Source organism: Aegilops tauschii, chromosome 6 (assembly GCF_002575655.3).
Source record: "Aegilops tauschii subsp. strangulata cultivar AL8/78 chromosome 6, Aet v6.0, whole genome shotgun sequence".
NCBI classification, from domain to species: Eukaryota; Viridiplantae; Streptophyta; class Magnoliopsida; order Poales; family Poaceae; genus Aegilops; species Aegilops tauschii.
Window position 1 is genome coordinate 246,079,204 of NC_053040.3, and position 17,530 is coordinate 246,096,733.

Consider the following 17,530-nt stretch of genomic DNA (forward strand, 5'->3'; position numbering starts at 1 on the left):
ACAAACGATGTTGTGCGCATGTCAACTATATGAACAATATTGTAACATAGTACCCCCTTCTTTTACTGTCCGGTCGAGAATGAACGGTGAGATCAATGGTAACAGAACTAGGTCTACAGTGCATGGAGAGTACGGTGCTACAGTACTCCATGGAACATGAACCATATGAAGCACGCATCAGTGTTAGGCAGGGTGTATGAAGGGTGCATAGATGGGAGCAAAAGTTCCCTTCTCGACCCACTTTTGTGTGTTTGGCAGAGCACATGAAGGGTGCATGAGTCCACACTAGTAGGTTAACACAAATACACTAGGAGCATGCATGAAGAGGGGTGCCGAGATGAGCATGCATGAAGAGGGGACAACTATATTAAGATGAGAATGCAACCAAACACACCCACACACTTTGTGCTACAGTGACAAATCTGCACCTTCTAAGTTTCATCCAACGGTCATGTTGCACCGAGACATGGACATGCCCATGCAGAGGACACCTAAACACCACCGAAGTCCCTCTACTTCTCGAGGCGCACGACGTCGGTGATGCAGGGTACCACCGCCGCAGAGCCCGCTCCCGGTCGACGGGAGCCAGCTCGTCAAAGACAGCGTCCAATGGCACGAATGGATTCCGGTGACGGAGCCCTGAGAGGATTCGACCGGCAACGGCAAAGGCAGCCCGCAACCCCTCCTTGTCCAGCTCCGCCCCCACCATCGTGCGGAGACGGCTCAGCTCCTCGAAGATATAGGTGAAGAAGGAGACCAGGTCAGGAAGCCGCAGCTTGTTGAAGTCAATGGGGTGGTCGAACGGGTTTAGCCCTACGCCCGGCATGGTCGCGCTGGCACGACGGTAGGAATCACGCAGCCGCAACACGTGTGTGGCAACATGGTCCACCAAGTGGCTGAGGCGATCCTCGACCTCGTCACGATTGGCCCGCTCGCGCTCCAGCCAGCTCGCCTGACCGCGTATCGTATCTCCTGCTTGCCACCGCAACGCCGCCGTCGCGTCGACCATCTTTGTGGTGGACACCTGCCGCTTTTGAAGCTCCATGAACTCCCGCACATAAAGGAGGAGCATGGCACTCCTCTCCTCCTTGAGCTCACGGAGCTCGACGCCCTTGGACCTGAGCTCCGCATCCTTGGCCTGGAGCTCCTGTGCCAGGCACCTCACCTCAGATTCCGTGATCTGGTGCGCCGCCATGGAACCAGGTAGAAGCAATGGGGAGAGGAAGCAAAGGGGGCGAAACGGCTGAAAGGCAATGCAATCTATGGGAAGGCGGAGGGAGCCAGCCGAGGCGCGGGGTGAATCTTTTGGTTTTCACCATGGGAAAACATGAGTCGATGACTTCTCACATTAGGGAGCATTGGGTTTTATAGGCGGAGTCATCGTGACTAATTACTGCCACGCCTGCTCCCGTCAATCAAAAAATTAAAAATCCTGCCGCGCCTGCCACACCCAAAGACCAGTGCAATGCCGCGGTGCATATTTAAATTTACCTGCCGGCAAGGAGATAAAAAAGGGGTGAAAAAACAAATGTGGCAACGGCCTAGCTAATCGGTCGCACTAGCCCAACTAGCTTGCCATCGTGCTTCACTGATGTACTTGGCAGGAAAGGTGGTCTTTCATGATTTGACGACTCATTTACTTGCTTCGGCGCTACGACTGAGGATGACCCCGAAAATACGCGGTAGGGCGTTCCACGTCTCGGCAAGGAAGAAAATATGCGTGCACCACCCGGGAGGACCCCGAAACCGTGCAGTAGGGTGTACCACATCTCGGCACGGAGGAAAAATGTGCCTGTAAAAATATATTGTATCAGACGTACTACCTATGGTTCGACCTCGGGACCCAGCCAGTCGGTCGAAAACACCCCACTAGCCACAGAACTTCATCATGCTAACGTGGCACGAAGGATAGGTGTGGTTAGCTCCATCTCGACCAGCCACAACGTCTCTTGTTCTAGGCGATTCTTCTATTTTCCAAGCTTTTTTAGTTATAGCTAGCGCTGCTCTTCGTGTGTGCCCATGCGTCTAAAGGTTAGACGATGGAGAGGAGAGAGAGATCGCAGACCTGGGACCCACCAGTAAGTGAGTCAACGGTCATGCACGTGTTGATGAGCCACTCCCTCTACTCTACTCAACATAATATTGTATAAAATCAAGTTATGGGACTAAGCCAACAACCGTTGTTGTTTCAGGCAATCGACTTACGCTTTGTAGTCCAGGTTGCCAATTCGAATCTCGTCTTTCAGATTTTTTAGTTTTAGGTCCAAATTTGATCAATGACAAGTAGGACCCCCGTGTGTTGTTCCGATATTTCAGTGTAGGACTATTTTTTAACAAACAATTTGCGCGGTTAGACAAGTAACGGCAGGAGTTACATGTATTTTGCAAGTTTAGGAACAAAAATGATAGCGGCATAGAATATCACATCCACCTCGCATTTTAGATGCTATGGTGATACGGGTTTCTACGTCGTTGGAATTGAGATCCAATGGCTTGGGAGTAGTCTTTGTAATTATGCACAATTTCCAAACTCTCCAAGGTTTTTTTTTGCAAATAAAACATTCAGGCCTCGTGTGTGCCGCTGCATCTTGGATCCGACGGCTCCCAGTTGCTCATATTAGGTGCTCCCCGTAGCTTAATTAGCCGCTAGGGTGATACGAGCATCTAGGTCGTATGATCTGTGATCAGATGCCACATGCGTACTACTTGTACTTTCTGCGCAATTCCCAAACTCTCTTTGGCATATATTGCAAAAATATTCAAACCTCCTACTATGAGCCGTTAGATCTCCGGGAACTCGTATCACCATAGAATATATGGTGCGGGAGCACCTCATATTCTCCCGTGCGAGAAAACATCAGGTGCTCCCGCAGCTTGGATGCTATGGTGATACGAGCTTCAAGGTCGTTCGATCTGAGATCCAATGGCATCTGAGCAGTCTTTGTGCTTGTAAGCAATGGACGAATTCTATGGGGGCTTTTCTGCAAAAAAACATTCGAACCACGAAGGAGTTGTTGGATCACAGATCCAACGGCTCCGAAGAGCTTGTATCACCAAAGCATCTAAGGTGTGGTAGCACATGATATTCTTACATACAGGAGAATATGAGGTCCCCCTTCATCTTAGATGCTACGGTGATATGAGCTTCGAGATCGTTGGATATGGGATCCATGGGCATCTGACTAGTTTTTGTACAAATTGTGTGCAATTCTCAAACTCATTAAGGTTTCCTGTAAAAAATATTAAGACATCATGTGAGATGCTATATCTCAGATCTACAAGCTCCAAGCAACTCGTATGAGCATATAGCATCTAAGGTGTGGGGCACATGATATTCCCAGCGAGGGGGTGGGTGCACAACCAATCGTTGTTTGGGAGGGTGGGGATAAATATAATGTTCAAATAATATAATCTAAACAGTCCTAAATAGAGCTTCACAATTTTATCTAAGGTCGAGGGGTTAACCCCCGACAATCTACATAGCTCGGCCTAAACACAACATTTGCATATATGTAGTGCTAGACTTAAAATTGATGTTTCAGTTTCCTGTTCATTTTAAATATTGAATTGAGGACCATGCATGTCTTACATTTTACTCCCTTCGTTCCTAAATATTAGTCTTTTTAGAGATTCCAAATGGACTGTCACATAAGGATGTATATAGACATATTTTAGAGTGTAGATTCACTCATTTTGCTCTGTACGTAGTCACTTGTTGAAATCTCTAAAAGATAAATATTTAAGACATACATACATGGTTTGGAAAAATAGATGCACAATACTTACTGGACTTTTGTTGTTTTCGTGTGTGTGTGTGTGGTCATATGCTTGATACATGCAAAGTTTTCTCACCACCATACCGTTCATCTTTTAAATTTGAATTTGCAATGAAAAACTTACTAGGGATACCATGAAATGTGAAATCCACATTGAGATCACTATATCACAAACTCACTCTAATTCAAGAACTCGCCATAAATCAATTACCACGTTGATATTACTATTTGCAAGGAAATACGGGCATTGTAATACACATACATTCGTTTGGCAATTTAAAAGATTCCTTTCATATTCTCGAATGGTAGCACCCAACGGCGTACCAGCCATACCCTGGCTTGTGTTGATCCTAAAAAAACCCGGGCTCCTGACCTTCTAGTGGCGTGCATGGTACGCACATTAGCCAACCCCAACCAGGTCGAGCCTCAGCATTTCGAGTCGAAATATCTGGCGGCCAGAATTCCCTCCTAGGAAATTCCCCTCATGTCCTTGGTCCATAATGACTACCGATGAACAATGGAGGGATGCTTTAGTAACTAGCCAACGTTACCTACCGTGTCGAGCACGGTTCAATTCCCTCGGTCGCCGCTACCCAAGGTCACCCGTCAACTCCATTCCTAGTACTAATAGGAGTACTACAGTAGGATGAGCACAGAATTGAGCCCCGTTTGTTCGTGCCTAGTACTTGAGTTAATATATAAGGCAATGCACTGGTACGGAGGGATTATCCTTTTACTCTGGATATATAACTTGTCTGAAGTCTAACTAAGCAAAATGTTTGACCAAATCATTTCTTAAGAAATACAACAGTAAAGATGTATCGCTTGAAAATTTACTGCATGATGCAGGTTATGATATTGTTTCGAATCCTGGATTTTAAATTTCAGAAAATGAAAAAGTGACCGCGAATTCATGAAACTGAGCATGGTCTCGTGATATGGAACAAATATTCCAAAGTAATGTTTTTCTTCAATTTGAGACAAGCTGCTTATGAGAAGTTGCACAAATGAAGAGCCAAGGTATTTTAGAACAAAGACCTATCACGTTAAGGCGAACGCTTTCACTATTCAAACCATGGGCGTTTACGTGCCGCCACGAGTCCCACTTCTCATCGGCACGTGCCGTCCGAGCAAGCATGTGAGTCGACGGGAGGCAATAAGCGGTACAACTGGCCCACAACCGCCCAACAACCGCACCACAACAGAAACTAGTCCGGTGGTAGAGCGGTACATGGCCGGTACAACCTTCGGACCAATTCTGGAGCGGTACAACCGCTCCGAACACCGTTTGTACTGGTCAACCGGTACAACCTCTCTATGGGGCGGTACAACCTCTCTATGTAAAACAGGTAATATCAAAACAGCCACAACTTTCGCATACGAGCTCCGAATTCGACGAAATCAAGTTTGTTGGAAAGCTAAGGACAAGAGCAAACACAATCTTGATAGAAATATCAAGAAATAGAAATTGAGAAAATACCCAAAATAAAATGATGAGAACCCTTTCTCAATTAAGAACGGTAAAAACTCCAACACCGAAAACACAAAAGAAGATGCATATGAAATCGGTTTTCGAAGAACTCAAGCTTGTCATCAAGATGACCATAAGCACTAAGACTCACAAATATAACCAACCAAGAACCAAGAAAGATGATGCAAAGATGCAATGGTTTGCGCTCTCTATGAATGATACGATCAAGCTACTCATCGAGAGCCCCCTTAATAGTACGGCAATCGATCCTATAACCCGGTCTCCCAACTACCACCATAAGACCAGTAAAATAGAAAACCTATCAAGGGCAAACCTTTGCCTTGCACATGGTCCACTTGAGCTAGATGATGACGATCTTGACTCTGACCACCTTTCTTGATTGCATTGGCTCGATGAAGACTAGATGATTGCTCCCCCATACTCCACTATGGATGAGCCACTCTCCGCCACATCTTCACAAGTCCATTGACACCACAATGGATGGAAAGCTTCAAGCACTTGATCTCTTCGCGATGCTCCACTTGAACTTGCACACGACAATCTTGATGATGATCACCACTTGATGTCATCCTCTCCATGGGTTGAGTGATATCTTCCTCTTGACGCAAGCCCATGAACACGTACCTAACCCCACATAGAACTCTCACATAGACCATGGGTTAGTACACAAAACACAATGGACAATGCTTACCATACCATGGGATCACATGATCCCTTTCGGTACATCTTCTATGCTTTGTGAGTTGATCAACTTGATTCACTCTTGACTTAGTCTTGATCAACCTTGAATCTTTCCAACTCTCTTCATTTCGATGATGTCTTGAAGGTAAACATGAATGATCACACAATCTTCTTCTTCAACACATGCTTGCAATAAGCTCAACAGTCACATGACCAATCTTAGAGTAATTCCTTAATAGCACCTTGGTCAACTCATAAACTCCTTGAAACCAACACATGGACTTCAAGAAATGCCTATGGACAAATCCTTCAAATATAACTCAAGGCAACCATTAGTCCATAGAGATTGTCATTAATTACCAAAAAAACATGGGAGCACCGCATGTTCTTTCACTAACCATACACCATGCCGCATCATGTTGGTCTGCCCTTAGTCTTCCAGTTTCCTGAGGAAGACACCCAGCCGGAGTCAAGAACATAAGGTGCTTTGGGATGAGCTTGAAACGGCCTTGCAAGAAGACGACACGCCTATCCCCGCTCCAGTTCCGGCTCCCGTCACCCCGACTGCGCCAGCGCCCATCCCAGCGGCATTGATGGGCTGGCAGCCGCACATTATCGCCGAGCTTGATGCCACGGGGTTCCACGAGGTCCCCACCGACTTTCATGCGCATGTGCACTTGCCAGCGCATGCGTGTTGTAGGGTGGAACCCTAGATGGAGATCTTTCACGAATTGGAGGGGAAATCCCCAAGAACACGAAGAACACAAGAGAGGGGAAACACTCAAATTGATTAGGTCCAATCACACATATGCTAGATCCAAGAACACACAAGAGGTCACAATGATCCAAGGACAGCAAAAGAAAGATACAAGGTAACTAGTACATCCCAATCCTATGAGGAGAGAGGTCTTGATGATCCTATGATGGGGATCCTTCCCAAGATGGGGGCTTGATATCCACTAGGGATCTTCTCCTAGTAGGTTTTGATCTCCTAGAGGAGTGGGTACAAGGAGCAAAGCTCTCTAATGTCTCTTATATACTTTGCTATCCCACAAATGAGCTAGGGAAGGGGTATATATAGTCTAGGGATGAATAGAGGGAGAGAGGGATACAAAGGTCCAAAATGACCCTGAAAACGGAGACAATCTCGGAGGGGTCCGGGCACCCGGGGTGCGAGGGACCAGGCACCCGGTCCGGTCAGGGGGGCTGCGCCCTTGGTGCAGTAGAGGCCGGGAACCCGGGGGTAGTGGACCGGGCACCCGGGGTGGTGGCTGGCGGCACCAGGTGGGAGGGGCCGGGCACCCGGGGCTCCAAGGCCGGGCACCCGGGGCCGGCTGGGACAGCGCCCAGGGGGGTGCAGGCACCCGGGCCCTCCAAGGCCGGGCACCCAGGCCCTCCAAGGCCGGGCACCCGGGGCCGGAAGGGGCCACGCCCAGGTCAGGGCCGGGCACCCGGGCCTAGAGTGGCCGGGCACCCGGGGTAGCCAGGGGCTCCGCCGGCTGTAGGGGAGGGCCGGGGTGGTCCGGGACCTCCTGTGCTTTGTGCTTCTCGCACGTCCTTCTTCCTTCTCTTCCTCCGTAGGTCTCCGGTGAATTTGGTGATTCCTCGTGACGATCTCCGAAGTACCTAAGAATGCGCAACATGTCTCTTTGAGGTAGAATCTGACTCTCGAGTGAATCCGAATGAAACTCGAAGAGGAAAATTTTAACCTTGGTTTCGGTGGCACGTGCACGAGCTCTCGTCATAGGTTCTCTCCGTGCTTGCGGTGGTGGAGTGACATCCATGGTGATGGTCGAGGGATGCTCCGCATCATCTCCCCCCTGGGAGTGATCCGTCCACGTATCGTGATCTTCATCACCATGGTAAAGAGAGGGTGTCGCCGTGTAGAAGTGGACAACCACCAAGCACTTGGCATGTGGTAGCTCGAAATGGGCACTCTCCAATGTCGCACCGTCTTGTGATTCCTTCAAAAGGAGCAAGTACAACAAACACTTGGAAAAACAAATGTGGTTAGCGTTAGAGAAAAACCAAGCATTCGATAGGTGATTAACCCAACAAGTGTTGTCCTCAAGCATAGCATATGGTTTGACAAAGAAGTGTGGCATGGCATTTAAGCATCTAAATTGAGCACATGGAAAAGCATCATGGAAACAATCATGCAAAGGTGAGGTAAAGGTGCTAATATGTGGGACAAATAAACAAGCATCTACCTCAATGTCATAGCAAGCATGCATAAGACTCTCAATGAACGGTCTATGGTAGTCATAAGAGTCATTCACAAAACTGAATGAAATGAAATGTCTAAACACATGGGGAAAGTGCAAGACAATCAAAGCATAATGTGCATAGGGTGTAGTGAAAATCGTGTGGCACTCAACACAATAGAAAGAGCAATTGTTTATCATGTGTGAGGCAATCAAGTCTTGCAAGCTAGTAGTGCGAAGATGCAACATACTATAGGTAATCATGTCAATCATGTCATGTGTGCAAGTAATAGATATAGGAAATGCACATGACATATCACGAGCATGAGCACAATGCAAGATCATAGTATCATCGTACGAATGTGGCATACATGGAACATGGCAATAACAAGCAATATCTCCACCAAGCTTGCAAATACACATACAAGTAGTAGAATCAATCATCATGTGTAGTGCAAAGCATGGGTCACAAATGCATGGTAAAGGCATATGAATAAGCATGTCATGCAAAGTGAACATGGCAAGATGGGCATATAATATGTAATGGACAATAACCCATAACCATGGGAGGGCCACGTAGAAGAAATGCGCGAAGAGAGTGGTGGGAAAGACAATCCACGGGATCCCAAGTCATTATTGCTCTCTAGAGCTCGTTTCGTCAACTCATGGGATTGCGAGGTTGACGAGGTACAATGTGTACCTACACAAAAGAGACACAAACCAAAGAAATTGTGCGCGTGGTAAATGTACACATCATCCATCATGATGTGTATGTGCATGTGTGAGTTAGCACAAGATAAGCATCGCTCAAAGAAATTTGATGCATGGTATAAGAACATGTCATCCATCATGAAAGAATAGTTGTTATGTATGGCATGATGGGGACACCAACTAAGAATGCAAGTATATGGCACATCACTAGCATGTTTATTCATGGGAAGCATATGGTGCACACAAGTAGTTGGATCATGCAGTGGATAGGATGAACCAAAATCTCCTAAAATGTATGAGGAAACTATGGGGGTCTCCTCATGAGCAATAGTGGAAACATCATATGGAGAATATGAACAACATCGAAAACTATGCATATCCGAAGCTAGGTGGTCATGGCATGGCATATGAGATAAATGATGCAAAGGGAGCATATCAATATCATCACAGGAAAAACAAATGCCAATCACCATGGGCTTGTCATCTATGCCATATATGCAAATTGGGTTAATTTTAATGGCATATGCATAGTCACTACGATGAGATTGCAAATATGACATATTGTTGATCTCATGCATAGCATATGACAAGTCAAGCGGATTGTCAAACATGATGTTACCGAGAGAATTATCGCAAGAAATCCTATGTAACATGGCATCACGATTAAAGGACTCCACATGGCAATCATCAAACTCATCATAAATGTGTAAATCATCGCATGGGGAAGTCACACTAGCATGAATCATGGTAATAGGTGGATCAACATCATGCAAGCAATCAATGTCGAGAATGTCCACTAGTGAGACTAGAGCATCACCTTCACCTATGTTACCATTCTCATTCCACTCATGTGGTGTAGGTGAGGTGGCAAAGACCAAATGGTGGTCATCATCTTCATCTTGATGGAACCATGTGGGGGGTGCATCATATTCCACCATGGCAATCGTCTTGTCCAAAGGGAGGACGAAGTCGTCGATGATTGGCGCGTCATCATAAATGGGACATAGCACCAAATGAGAAGACACAATAGAGGTAGAGGTTAAGTTGTTAGAAATCGAAATGGCCTCACATGCCCTATCAACTACCTCAGTCTCTCTATGGTGGTTCACTCACTCCCTCAAGGTAGGTGCACTCAATGTCACATATGGTGGAGTCACTCATCTCACTTAAGTGGTGGGGGTTGTGGCTCTCCTCACATGGAAATTGGGGCAACTCATGATATATGGGTATAGTGGTGATCTCACTCTCACTCTCAATATGGTGGCACAAGTAACTCAAGTCATCATACGTCGTCGTGGTCGAAGGGGATGGCCCTTGCTCGACTGTCTTGTCGCCGTCTTGTATGAGGTCCATATGATGTGGCACCTCGTAGCTCGTCTCCATGACCGAAGGGAATTTCCCATGCTCGATCGTCGTCCATGAGGGGCTTCCGAAGATGGAATTTTCACCCTCACTCGAAGGTGATCGCCTTGGACTTGATGATGTCAAAGTAGGCGTACTCGTGGGAAGTAGGCAAAGATGTTGTACGTCCAAAGGCGAATATGCCTTGAGAACACTTGGCAAAGATGTCAAAGTAGTCGTGTTAGCCAGATCTTGCTCATGGTGGTGCTTGTCTCTCGGCCTTCTCTTGTACTCATGAAGGTTTTCTTGACGGTGCCGCGTGGTACTTGCATCTTGTGGCCGCTCCGAAGACTTGCGACTTGAGCGTGTCCGCCTTGAAGATGACGAAGAGGAAGAAGACTTGTAGTTGGCCCACATGTGTCAGATGTCATCCAATTGTGCATCCAACTTGGTGTCGATGTAGTCCCTTGTCCGTGCTTCGCTTTGGTGAATGTCGACGGTGAGTCGCTCAATGCCTCGCATTGCTCGTTGTAGTCCGAAGATGGGCGTTTTGGTGATGTAGTTGTTCGCGCCGTCGTTGTCATGGAAGACCGGAGATGAAATGCCTTGCCTATCCATCAGAAGACTCGAGAAAGTCTAAGTGGAAGAAAGGAAAGAACTAGACCAAATGTACCTTTCCAATGTTGAAGATGGATCGATGATCACTCAATAATGTAACAAGGAAATAGCACAATTGGTACCGAATCTTGTCAATTCTCACACTTACACAAGTAAGGCTTATGGTGGAGCTCGGTGAGGATAGTGGCACAAAAATTTGATGAAAAATGTTAGCAAGAGTCAATAATGTTGGAAAAGATTCACAAATTCGCAAGTGAAACAAGTAAACCAATAGCAATATGTGGCACACGGAAACACACACACAGATAGATAAATGGGGTCGTGCAACCAAGGAATGAGCACAAAATGTGAAATCCACGGAAAACGCTCGTGTTGCACAACTCAAGAGAGACGCTAGCATGATTGCTCAATAGGCGGATACGACACTTGTGCACAACCTATAAGATGCAAAATGTATGAGCTTTCTATCCCAAGTATGCTATGTGTATGATGTTCCCGGTGTTCTTCTCAAGATGATCCAAGATGATTGGATATGACAATCTTTTGTGCAATGTGGTATGATGCTATGGCTATTGCTTACAAGCTCTTTGCTCTCTTTTTCTTTTTGCTTAAAAGATTATTCTTTTTTTGGCCACTTATGCGAAATGCACAAACCAAGATAGCAATTGTGTATATGCGGGAACAATCTTGTGACACAAGGGATGATATGATGATACCAAGATGATACCAATATGATATGGTATGTATGCAATGGAAGGTGTAGATCGATCATCACTAATGTGCACAAGTAATGTTGCCGACAATACTCAATGGCTAGTCTCGATAGGAAAGTGATGCAAAATGGGCTAAGGGGTTAACAATGTAATCGCAAGAATGTACAATGAAGGGATACCACGATACCAAGATGATATAGAGGTTACCGTTCTTGCTTACGGTTAGGGTGTCAAAATGGTGAAGTGGTCGATGTCGAATCCTTGTCGAAGGTGAGCGACGGTGTTGTCGATGTCGAACCGTTCCTAGTTAGCCGAAACACCCTATGAAAAGGAAAAAACCGCAAACTCAAAATCTCAAAGGAAAATGTCAAATGGTGGTAGCGGAATGCGTTGGTGGTTCCGGAGTTAGCAATGTGGAAGTGGTGGGGGTGGTTGATGATGAAGAAACCGACCCTAAGTAGCCAAAACAACTTAGGGGACTCAAGTCACCACTCAAGCAACCACAAATGCTATATGGATCAAAATTGGGTTAGGTTGCGGAAAGCTATATTGGTTTGGCGGTTGATATGGTGGGTGGCCTATGCAAAGATGCCAAAATGCCAAAACAATTTTATGGAGTCAAATGGTACTGGAACCTATCTAGATGGATAGGGGATGTCAATAGCTACTCAACGAGCTAAAGAACGTCAAAATCGAACTCCGGGAGTGAAAGGTATGGCTGAAACGGTGTTTGGAAGTGGGCTGAAACTAGGGGGTGCGGGCGCCCGGTGGTCGGGGGTGCGGGCACCCGGGGTGGTCCGGGGCAAACAGCCCGGGGGTCCGGGGTGCGGGCACCCGGGGTGGTCAGCGGGGATGCAAGGGGGTCCGGGTGCCCGGGATTTGAGGTCCGGTGCCCGGGGGTCGCGGATTTGGGTGGAAATTTGTGGAGAAATGGAAGAAATTGGTGGATTTCATGGAGGGAAAGGTAGGGATGGATGGGGGAATGCTAGATCCACTTGAAACCAAGCAAATCCATGGATCAAATCCAACAAAATCTCATCAAACCAACAAATCACAAAAAAAAAATTGGGGCTATTTTTGGTGTGGAATTTTCGAAATTGGGGAAGAACACAACAAAATTAGGCTAGATAACAAGAAGGGGGGCTCTAATTTTGTGAGAAACCATGGCTCATGATACCAAGATGTTGTCGGGTGGAACCCTAGATGGAGATCTTTCGCGAATTGGAGGGGAAATCCCCAAGAACATGAAGAACACGAAGAACACAAGAGAGGGGAAACACTCAAATTGACTAGGTCCAATCACACATATGCTAGATCCGAGAACACACAAGAGGTCACAATGATCCAAGGACAACAAAAGAAATATACAAGGTAACTAGTTCATCCCAATCCTATGAGGAGAGAGGTCTTGATGATCCTATGATGGGGATCCTTCCCAAGATGGGGGCTTGATATCCACTAGGGATCTTCTCCTAGGAGTTCTTGATCTCCTAGAGGAGTGGGTACAAGGAGCAATGCTAGCTAATGTCTCTCATATACTTTGCTATCCCACAAATGAGCTAGGGCTAGGGACGAAATAGAGGGAGAGAGGGATACAAAGGTCCAAAATGACCCTGAAAACGGAGACAATCTCGGAGGGGTCCGGGCACCCGGGGTGCGAGGGACCGGGCACCCGGTCCGGTTAGCGGGGCTACGCCCTTGGTGCAATAGAGGCCGGGCACCCGGGGGTAGTGGCCTGGGCACCCGGGGTGGTGGCTGGCGGCACCAGGTGGGAGGGGCCGGGCACCCGGGGCCAGCTGGGACAGCGCCCAGGTGGGGTGCGGGCACCCGGGCCCTCCAAGGCCGGGAACCCGGGGCCGGAAGGGGCCACGCCCAGGTCAGGGCCGGGCACTCGGGGTAGCCAGGGGCTCCGCCGGCTGTAGGGGAGGGCCGGGGTGGTCCGGGACCTCCTGTGCTTCGTGCTTCTCACGCGTCCTTCTTCCTTCTCCTCCTCCGTAGGTCTCCGGTGAACTTGGTGATTGCTCCGTGCTTCCTTGTGACGATCTCCGAAGTACCTAAGAATGCACAACGTGTCTCTTTGAGGTCGACTCTCGAGTGAATCCGAATGAAACTCGAAGAGGAAAGAGTTAACCTTGGTTTCGATGGTACGTGCGTGAGCTCTCGTGATAGGTTCTCTCCGTGCTTGCGGTGGTGGTGTGACATCCATGGTGATGGTCGAGGGATGCTCCGCATCAATGCGCCTGCATGTGCACTGACGCGCGCGCCCGTGCCGGTGCCCGTGCACACGAATGTCTCTGTCACGCCATTGCCAACGCATGTCCCCGCGCGGGTGCCAGTGCCCCCCTCAGCGGCATGGATGGCCGCCGTCGACCGCTTCCTTGCACCAATGCCAGTCGCCTCCTCCCGCCAGTTGACTCGCTCCTGGAGACTGAAGTCCAAAACATTCTAGCCTTCCTTGAAGCTAGGGCTAACGTCCAAGAGTACGCCAACAACAGTGCAAGACGCCGCCGTCACCATCGGTTAGTGGCCCGACGACACACAGAGCACGACAGAGGAGCCGCTTCCCACTTGAAGACACCCCCGCCGCCGCTGCATAATCTAAATTTGCCATGAAAAACGTTCGGATTGCCATGCTTAAAATCTGAACGTTTATCATTTCCATTTACTTTAGATCGATCGTCATATGAATGTAAAGTCGGAGTCAGACTGAATGAAATCTATGGTTTGATCGATTGAATGTTCTGCTAGAGCCGTATCAAATTAAATATAAAATGTCATCAATCCACATGTATTTCTTCTCATCGCAAACATTTCATATTAAATACCATGTCAATTCCAAATATTTTCTTAGGGAAGTCAATTCCAAATAATTGTAGGGCGCGACCAGTCACCTTGTTCGAGCACTAGGCGATACATCTATTTATCAATGCATTTAATTATTACGGAGTAGTAGATAAATAGTACTAGATAACTTGTCTGTCACGATCACTTTTGTTCCTAAACTTGTTACATGTATAATCTATATCTATACCATCTATACCAAAGGGGCAGATCCAATTAATCTCGGCCATCAAATCATGTCAATCCAACGACCTAGACTGCTTCAATGTCGAGTGCTCAACACGTTTAGCGTGCAGTTAATTTCATGACAAAAATAGTGCTAATCACATAATAACACGCAAATAATATCTTACTTAATATCCGCATCCACTTAATATACTTCCAAATTAACGTGCATTGCACGTACACATTGACTAGTACCACTAGTATGTGAAACTGGTGTTGTAACTTGTCAACGTGTCCAGATATGGTCAACGGCCACATCGCCCGCGAGTTCTTCGTGTTTGCCCGTGCGTCTAAACGTAGAAGGGGAGGAGAGAGAGAGCAGACATGGAACCCACCAGTAAGTGAAGGAGAATAGTGGTACGTGCTAACGAGCCGGTCCCACTAATGTACAAAAAATAATATTAAAACATGTTATCCATTAAATAGGTTGTGGTAATATAAAAACATTATATCAAGAAAGGGGGTACAACAAATTTTGGTGTACTATGTTGCCTATTGACCTGCGGCTTGAAGGCCCTGGTCGCATGTTCGATCCTCGTCCTTTTTAATTTTTAATTTATATATGGGTCCAAATTTCTTTCATCACAGGTGGGACCCTCGGTGTGTAGTTTGTAGCACTTTAATTTGTCGGTCGAAATTTGTTCCATTACAGGTGGACTATCGGTGTGTAGTTTTGTAGCTTATTTGCAATAATTAAAGAGAACAATAGAGTTTTTTGCAAAAATACCATGGTGCGATGTTGAAGGCGAGAAAGGGCGTGCGAGAGAACGATGACCGAGCCAGAGGGAAATCAATTTGGGGAGGTGCGGGGGATGCAACAGACTTTGGAGTAGTTGTGGGCCGAATGCTACGAAAATATAATCTAAACCCACCGGAATAAATGCCTTCACAAATTAATCCAAGGTTGGAGTCCCCCTCGCAATGTAAATAGCTCCGGCTCTGCGAGGGATGGAGAGGTACCTTCAATGTGTGGAAGATATGGCGTGAGAAAGCGAGGTCAATCGAGACACGGATAGATAGAGAGACAAAGTGAGTCTGGTCCGGCATTCGTTGAAAAGATATATATATATATGCTCTGGAGAGATATTGTCTGATTGAGCTTTTGGGAAGGGTGTGTGCTGTAAGATAGAGCTTGAGAGATGATCCATTCGCAGACATGTAGATATATTTTATTCATGGGAGGAAGCAAGGTCAATCGATTACATATATAAAGGGAGAGAGATTGAGCGAGTGTGGGTCATCGTACGATCGAAAGAGTGAGACGGGTTGGAGAGAGTGACCTAGATACACAATGTGCGTGAGAGAGTATATAATTTGAATATGTCAAATTGGGCTCAAACATGGAGATATACCATTTGTGTCCTAGAAAGAGCGAGGTCAATCGAGACATACAATGAGAGAGAGAGAGAGAGAGATTGAGTGAGCGTGGCCCGCCATGAGGTCGAAAGAGTGGGGCGGCTTGGATGGACTGGCCTAGATAGACAATCTGCGTGAGAGAGTATAGAGTGTGTCGACTCAGGCCTGAACAGGGAGATATATCATTTGTGTGTGAAAGAAAGCGAGGTTAATCGAGACTCGGATAAAGAGAGCGAGATTGAGCGAGTGTGGCCAGCCGTGTGGAAGAAAGAGTGAGACAGTCTCGAGAGAGTGACCTAGATAGACAACGTGCGTGCGTGCGCACGAGAGGGGGGCTAGATAGGCAATGCATGTATCTAGCGAGAGAGGGTGGGAGAGAGGGCGAGAGAGAGAGAGAGCTTGGCATGGGGTGCAATGGCGAGTGTGTGAGGTAGATACATTTGGTAACAGAGTGGAAAAAGGGGGTTGTCTAGTTGAGAGAGTTAGAGATCGAAACATGAAGAGAAAGAATGAACGTGTGTCGGAAACCGATAGCTTCCTAAGGTGGTTAGGAGAGGAAGATTGATCGATACAGGAAGTATGTAGCGTGTGTGTCGAGGGGGGTGGGGCTAAAAACAACATTTGATTGTAGATAGTACGAAACTTAATATCAATGTTTCAATTTAGTGTACATTGTAAGATTGAATTGAGGACCATGCATATGGGTAATTATTTCGAATTTGTGCCATACTAGGTTGAAAAGTTGACATTGACTCAATTGTTGTGCTATTTTGTAGGTCATATGTTTGAATCCATCCAAAGTTTTCTCACTACCATGGTGTTCATCATATACATATGAATTTGTATTAAAAAGCAGCGTGGATACCGTGAAATGCGAAATCCACGTTAGAATTGGAGATTGCTATGTGACACACACTCCAATTCAAATAATTCCTCATTAATTAATTTATAGTATCTCGTTTCGAATGACTAATTATTTGCAAGGAAAACACGGGCATGGTAATACATATAGATTCGTTTGCAAATGAAAGAAGATTTGTTTGCATTCTCAAATGTAGGTGCACCAGGCAGCCCAGGGTTGTGTCGTGGTGGTCGCGTGTGTCGTACGGACGGTAGCACCTAGCCAACCACCCCCTCCCTCCCTCCTCCCACCCCCCCCCCCCCAAAAAAAAGAATGACGACAAAATTAGTTCGCCCTTCCATGTTTCAGATTGAAACATCTGGCGGCCCCAATTCCAGCCCTACAAAATCTCGCTTCTCCACCGTCCCCTTCCGCGCCCAGAGCGCTCAAATCCCTAATTCGCCGCCAACCCAAGCAAAGTTTGAATCGCCCCTCATCTCGTCTCTTTCCCCACCTCTGTACCGGATGACAACGACGAAGACGACGGTCGTGCTTCACCATCGCACTGGAGCTACCTCATCTACGCCCTCGTCCACTGCACCGGGTGGTTCACCGACAACGTAGGCCGCTGCAACCAACGTGCCTCACAGACACCGACTTCCACCGCATCAGGTGCGCTTCACCGACGTCGTCTCCCACCTCACCGGGGCTACTTCACCGAGCACTTCGTC